Source organism: Helianthus annuus, chromosome 4 (genome assembly GCF_002127325.2).
Source record: "Helianthus annuus cultivar XRQ/B chromosome 4, HanXRQr2.0-SUNRISE, whole genome shotgun sequence".
NCBI lineage: Eukaryota > Viridiplantae > Streptophyta > Magnoliopsida > Asterales > Asteraceae > Helianthus > Helianthus annuus.
The window spans coordinates 62,856,960-62,865,389 of NC_035436.2; positions in this window are offsets into that span (position 1 = coordinate 62,856,960).

Here is an 8,430-nt window from a genome sequence, read left to right on the forward strand (position 1 = left end):
GGATCTGTTGGCTAGAAAAACACCTGCAACCGTAGCTAACAAGGAAAAAAGACAAGAAGACACTGATGTTTCACTCTGCTAGGGTAGGTCTACATGTATGCAAACCCTAGCTATTCCATTGCATTACCTGATTTATTGATTTATTAGTTGTAGTTTTTTCACATTTATATTAAAGATTTAGTCGAACTGATTGGATGCGTAGATGGTTGATTGACCTAATGTGTTATTTGTTTCATTACACCAATTTGTAAGCACTTATTGCATAAACAGGATTACGTGCAACTCAAGTGTTGAATTATTATTTCTAATTGTGATTAGTGTACTGTTCTTTTAGCATGTTTAATGGTGGCGTGTTTGTGCTGGTTAAACAAAGCCAGAAAGCGGAGGCAATGGCTAGGGTTTCGATTAGTGATCTCGGTCCGATATTCTTCACGATAGAGATCCACTCGAGATGGTAAAGATGGAATTCCAGCATTGCTCGGGGTTAGAGGTGTGCTTGATTTGGTGGTGTTGAAGTTGAACGTTTACTTGAGTCCTTTATGTATTTTTCATTTTTATTAATTGCGACTAATTTTTGTCTTATGGTATTGCAGGGATCTGCGTTTGAGCACCGTTGGCAACTTGACTCCAATTTTTAGAATGACCCGGTGAAATTTTAATATTGTCTTCAATATAAATAAAAATATAAGAAATCTAATATATTACACGTTCATGGGAAAGAAGAAGGATCACATTAGAAGGAGACTGGATACACATCAATTTGACTCTAATGGAAGTAGTGGTATGGCTCTTTTACTTCTTATTTGTGTCATTTGCAACATGGAATATTAATTAATGAAAGGAACAGATTGATGATTGATTGGGGTAACAGGCGGTTGGTTAGCTTGGCAAGTCGGCTTTTCAATCTGTTTGACATTTATATGTTTCGGTTTTGGGGTTAAACATTTTATTTATGGTTCGGCTGGTTTGGAATCTGGAATCAACTGTGTAAACTGAACTGGGGTTAAACATTTTTATTTATCACTTTTGGAATATGAAATTATGTTATGGGTATATTTACTATATTTATGAACCCTGTGAATAATTTTCAAGGTTTTAGTTAAAACTCATTATTTTTAAGAAAAAAAAACTGAATGTTGTCAAATTTTGGTAATGGGGATTTTATGTGAACTCTTGCAGTGTCGTTGCATCAAATCGGTCTATTTTAGAAATTACCAGCAGTAGCACAACGTAATCGATTTAATTTAAAAACTTAAACTGTTATATTTGCTTATTTAATATATTGTTTTCTTACAGTGGGGACTATGAAGATACAATGAACTGGAATTCTTAAAACGTTTTCACCAAAGAAGGGTTCGACTTTTAGCTGAAACATTGAATTTGGATTTCTTAAAAGGTTTTCACCAAAGAAGGGTTCAAGTTTTAGCTGAATCTGGTGCTGATCTGATAGCATTTGATACAATGCCAAATACGCTAGAAGCACAGTTCACACAGGTTGAGGGTTTTGTTCATTTTCGGTTCAGTTTTTTTTTTTTTTTTCTATAGAATAGTGAGCTGTGGGTTATTTTACGAGTCAAGTTGTAAACGAGTTTGGTTTGGTTAATTTCAGGCTATTTCGGGTCAGTTTATGTTCTAAATGTGTTTAATGTGTTTTTTTTAACAATTTAGATGATTTGCATACAATGGGTTAATGCAGATTATGCAAGTCAAATGGGTTGAAACTCTTCTAAAATCCATGAAATCAAATGTAGCACATTAGTTATTTATAAATTTGTCTAAATTTGCAAAAAAGGGCATTTTGTGGGGGGACCCAACTTGGCGCAACCCTTTTTGAGCGGGATTAAACGTTACCCATTTTGACCCATTACCCAACTTGTTTGATGTATTCTTTTGCATCCATCAATTGATTTTTATATTTTTGGAAATTCTTACAGTGATAAGACTAAGAGATGGGACTATTCGGTTGTATGATCACAAGGATGCGGGCTAAAACAGAAAGTGTTATGGGCAACTCACACCACCAACTTACAACATAACAAACATTCTGAAGATCGTTTCACTATTCCTTAGCCATGGGGTTGTAGATTCCCTTTCTAATGTCAATGATGTGAATCATCTGTAAGAACACTTAAACATTTGTGGAAAGCTTTATTGTGCGGAACATGTTATTGTAGATATGTTTTAAAATGGCATGGGCATCCTTAATCTATGTACACTTGTGCAACTTCTTACATGTTTCGAGTTAAAGGGTTTATGGGTTAACGAGTTAAAACTAATAATAGATGTGAACGTGATTCATATATATTTACACTATAGTTTAACAAAAAGGATGAAATTTAATAAAGTTTTATAATTTATGGGAAAGCCCCTAGAATTTTAAAAGATGAGTTATATTTTTCTAACGGCAAATTAACATACTCCTAATATTTTTCTAACGACAACTTAGCATACTCCTAATATCATACTCTTAAGTCTTAATATATTTTTCTAAAAGTTGAATGCAATCGTGTTAAACTTTTTCCATCCGAACAAAATTTTGTTGAAGACATAGTAGTATATATAGAGTACTTCTTTAAGTAGCATGAGCTATACGAGTGCCAATAAAGTGATGAACCAAACAGATTCCAAGCGAACAATATCGGTACCGGTGGTATATATGGTGATATCATTTTGCGTATGTAAGGGCTTTTATTTTTTGAATAATCTCTTTTGGTTCCAATAACAGGTGTCAATACCTTAACAAACTAAACCGATATTGATCTAATTCCCACCATGTAGAGCGAGGGATCTCACTATAATATTTTAGTTCTAACTACATTTCTAATCTTTTATCTACAGCTACCATTGCATTTACATTTTTTTTTGAAATATGGCACGGCCGCCGCAAAGCGTAGGTAAACCCACTCAAGAATTGATAAACTAATAGAAAACGAGTACCGCATTATTTATTGTCGCCGCCGCTGCATCGCTCGGGTATCGTGCTAGCATATATATATATATATATATATATATATATATATATATATATATATATATAGGATAAGGATCCGTAGGAACCACCCTTTATTGCAAGAACCGTGAGAACCAGTGTGAACACATGGCATTTTTGTAATTATGTTACGTTTATACAAAAAAAAACGCGCGTTCCTTTTTTTTCCAGCGTTCCTTTTTTTCCAGCGTTCCTTTTTTTCCAGCATTCTTGTTGTCTCCATTTTTAGGGTTTCAGTAGTTCACCAATTTATGGTCTCCACACTCGGCTGAGAGGCATTCACGGCGATTTCACGGTGGTGGAGAGTCGTGCACGGTGGTTTTCACTGCATATGGATAGCCGGTGTTCACGTATTTCACGGTGGTTACAGTTGGCATGGTGCTTATGACGGCGGCCGACGGCGATCACGTAACTCACCAGATTTCACGGCGGCGGCAGCCGGAAACGGTGTTTACGGCATCCTCTACATCACCATTTACATCTGATGTTCCTTCTCATACATTCTCTGATAATCCTCTGTTTACGGCATCCTCTACATCACCATTTACATCTGATGTTCCTCCTCATACATTCTCTGATAATCCTCCTCATACATCTGATGCGGATATTGTTGGTGACATTGTTGGTCCATCTGCTGATAATACAGTTGACAGTCAAAATACACCTACAAATACAGAACATCAAGAGTTGCAATTCATTCAATTTGTGACTAAAGGTATTATGTTGACTGATGTATATACTTTGTAAATGATATTGTATTAAATGATATGCACATGTGCATTATACTTACTGTAATGATATTGTATTAAATTATATGCACATGTGCATTATGTTGATTGTAAATGATATTGTATTAAATCATATGCACATGTGCATTATGTTGCAAATTAGATTAAAAGTCTACTTTTTGGTAAATTTTAATAAGTGTAAGCCTCTAATCATGCAAAAGAATGTTTCGGTACTAATCTGCGAAAACTCAGATGGTTTTATCCCTTTATCAGGTATTAAACTGTGATTGATTGATTGATTGATTAAAGTTCTGTTTTTTTTTTCAGTTTCTCGAGGATTTTATCAACGGGACGGAAGTTTCATCGCTTTTGGACTGCATTCGTCTGACAGCAAGACCTTTGCATGCTCTTGCTGCTGCAACACGTCCTGCATGGGCTGCTTCGGTTTCTGCAGTTTCTGGTGCGGCTTCATCTGTCTCGACACTATTAAGAGCAAATGTTAATGGGCAGATGCCAAATGGTACAAACCCAAATGTTGGTCATGTCTCAGGTCCCGGTACGGGTCCTGGTGGAAACCCTAGTGCATCTGCCATGTTAACTGCTGCTACTATGGCTAGCCGAGGTGGCCTGGGAATCGTTCCTTGTTCTCTGTTACCGATTGATGTGTCGTTTGTTCTTCGTGGCCCGTATTGGATTCGGATAATATACCAGAAATATTTTGCGGTTAACATGAGGTGCTTTGCGGGTGATCAAGTTTGGTTGCAACCTGCAACGCCACCGAAAGGCGGTCCTACAGTTGGAGGTTCGTTACCCTGTCCACAGTTTCGGCCCTTGATCAAGGAACATGTTGCTCAGGAGTTGAATGGTTTAGACCCGAATTTCGCTGGTGGTCAACCATCAGCCGGACCAACTAATTCCAACAATTCGGCTGCGTCTCCTGGTCCGCAACTCTCAGCCACAAATGGCACCCGAGCGGGCCCTACGGTAATGTCTCGCCCAGGAAACCAACCCGTGGGATTTAACCGTTCTACAAATGCCATGTCAGCATCACCAAATTCACTCTTAGTGCGCAGAGCTACTGTGACAGTTCCTGCTCATATTAGAGGAGAGCTGAATACCACCATTATCGGGCTTGGGGACGATGGTGGTTACGGTGGTGGTTGGTCCATCTACTGATAATACTGTTGACAGTCACAATACACCTACAAATACAGAACATCAAGAGTTGCAATTCATTCGATTTGTGACTAAAGGTATTATGTTGATAACACCCATACTCATCACTGATCATGCACATGTGCATTATGTTGATAACACCCATACTCGTCATCCGTAAACTATTAACCATCATTAACATGAACATAGACATGTGCCAACAATCCATAATCATCACATATAAACTGTTAACCATCAGTACATAATTATGCACATGTGCATCACATTACCAACACCCCATACTCATCACCAAAAAAAATGTTAAACATTTATACACCGTGCGTATACACACCATCTACCATATACCATATTAATCACAATCTTATATGCTTTTTTCTTTTTTCTTTATATAGGAAAATATTACGACTTCTACACCTAATGGCACACCATATTGGATACCCGATGTTGATACTGAATACATCCCTATTATAAACAGTACGTTTAACAATTGGGAGTACGTTGATTCCAATGATACTGATGAAGATGTTGATGATGATGCTAAAGACCCTGCATATATATATGAACCTGAGTAACCTCGTAGACATTCATCCAGGCGTCATAAAACATTCAACGATTCTTGATTATCCTATATATAATGACAAATAGTTTCTAAGCATTATTCTTTTTGTTTACAATCATTTTGCACTGTCTGTATACGTATTCATAGGTTATGATTGTGATCATGATACTTTGATATCAATTACTTATTATACATAAGCGTATGTAATTTCATTATTGACCACCTAACAAATATTACCAACATGGTTATTGTTTTGAAAAATGCACATGTGCATACGTGTTTACTGTTTCTCCCCACATGGTAATTGTTTCAAACAATGCACATGTGCATACATTTTTAATGTTTCACTACATATTGTTATTGTTTCGACCAATGCACATGTGCATACATGAATATCTTAACTACATGTAATCCATTTTCCTTTACATATACATCATCATATGCAATGTGGTACCCCATACATAATAGGGTACCACATACGTAATATGATATGCTATATCAAACTTTGCACATGTGCAATACCAACATTTTCTATACCAAACAACATAATACATCGAATATTAACAAACATACCAATATACCTGAACAATCAAATAGAGTTTTAACCCATCAACCACCATATAAGACATCGTATACGTCAAACTTCTTATATCAACCGTTATCGTAAAAAACTACCCACATATTACAATCAAAAGACATCAAGAAAACAAAAAAAATGTCTTTATAAATTGCATATCCACAAACTACCTACATAACATTCGCATTAGTTCACAACCTCACACCTTCTGATCTTCTTTCCATTTCATAACTATCTTCCAACACTCCTCCTATTTCAGCGCCTCTTCATCCATCATTTTCCCTGGTATTTTTCATCCGTTAAATCAAATACGTCTTTGTTGTCAATCCATGAGCAGTTTTGAATAATTTTTTCCTGCATACATTACATATATTACATCAATTATTTCATGTATGCACATGTGAAATAAACATATTACATACAATATGTACAATGTTTATGTTTTAAGGTAATAATGCATGTGTGCATATGCCGTAATACATTCATATTAACTGAATCTGACAAAATATGCATATGTACATAACTATGCACATGTGCATTAACATGACTGACCTTATCAACAGGTTTATTTCAATAACAAAACTTAACCCTTACCAATCAAATTTCGTAATACCACCAATCATATTTAACATTAATTAGCAACAAAACCATTATGACAAACTATGCACATGTGCATAAGTTTTTTTTTTTAAAATGTAAATGTTATTCACAGAAGCCAACCTCCAAAACAGAGGCGGCCGAACAAACCACTACATAAAAAGGAAAAACAACTCAACACAAGAACCTAAAGACTGGAAACTAGCAGCTACCTTATATCGAAACTACACCATTTTTCCCAACTTACGGACCTATTTTTGGACCGATTCTTATACCATAAAAAACCGATGGGCTTAATATTACGGATAATCTCTCCGGGTTTAACTTGAGTTTCCAAGAACCTTTTATTGTTCTCGGCTAACCATATACACCAACTTGTCACGAACATAATGCCATGTAAAGCTTCTTTCACTTCTCTATCCAGATTGCAAAACTCAGAGGCAATTACGATATCTTTAGCCAAAAACAGAATAAAAGGACTCACCTTGCACCACTGACTGATGTGATACCAGACAGTCGACGCTACCCTGCACGAACAAAGAATGTGTTCAGCTGTTTCATCGCCATCTTCACACAGACAACATTTCACGTATCCGCCCCAACAGTTCCGATCCCGAAGTGCAGTCAGCGTGGGAATACGATCTAAAACCGCCCTCCAAACAAAAATATTGCATTTTTTGGGACCCATTTCGACCATTTCACAACGTGCCTGCTGCTGAAATCGGAGCCGCTATACAGGAAGTTTTTGACAGTCTTGACCGAAAAAACAGAGTCATTACCTCCCAACCATTCCCAACCATCTTTGCCATTGGACAAAGTGACATTATCGAGGAGCTCGATCAACTCGTGCCCATTCCAGTAATTCTTCGGCCGAGCTTGGGCTTCTCGACCAATTCCAAACCCACATAAAGTTTCTATTATCCTGATTGTACCGGTCCGGCACCAGGCATCGTTTATCTTGTTCCATTCTAAATATATATGGGAAACGGCTTTTATCCATAATTGACCTTATTAACCTATTCTATCAAATTATGCACATGTGCATAATTATACGCATTTTCATCAATATGACTGACCTTGTTAAACTAATATGGCAAAATATGCATATGTGCATAACTATGCACATGTGCATTAACATGACTGATCTTATCTACAGGTTTTCTTCAATGAAAAAACTCTAACCCTTGATAAATTGAATTTCGTATTACCACCAATCATATTTAACGTTAATTAGTAACAAAACTACATGCAAAAAACACATAAATACCACATTACAGATCGTGCTATCACAACAATCGCCCCTAATCCCTAAAAAATTATATACATCACACCATTTTCACTAATGCATATATGACACTAAAATTTAAGCCTCATATTCACATATAAAAGATCTGAATCGACCATTAAGCGTTATTTTAACATATAAACGTGCAAAACAGAGTGTATAAACTTACAAATTCACAGAATGGTTTAATGACGTTGGATATTCTGACAACAAGCGAGTTCATTGGACATTTGTTCTTCAAATTCTCCCTAATTATGCCACAATCTTCAATGATTTTATTCTTATTGCCCTAATTTCGCATAGATGATCGATGATTCTTTTATTTGTGCCCTAATTTCGAACATACTACGAATAAAGGATGAATGATAAGATCGAGATGACAGATGATGAATTTTGGAGAATCTGGAGTGACGGAAGTGAACTGAGATGACGAATTTTGAAGTCCAGGAGTGTCAGACGTGGGTGTTTATGAGGAGGATGTCAGGTGTTTAGGAGGAGATGTTTAGGAGGAGACCCTTA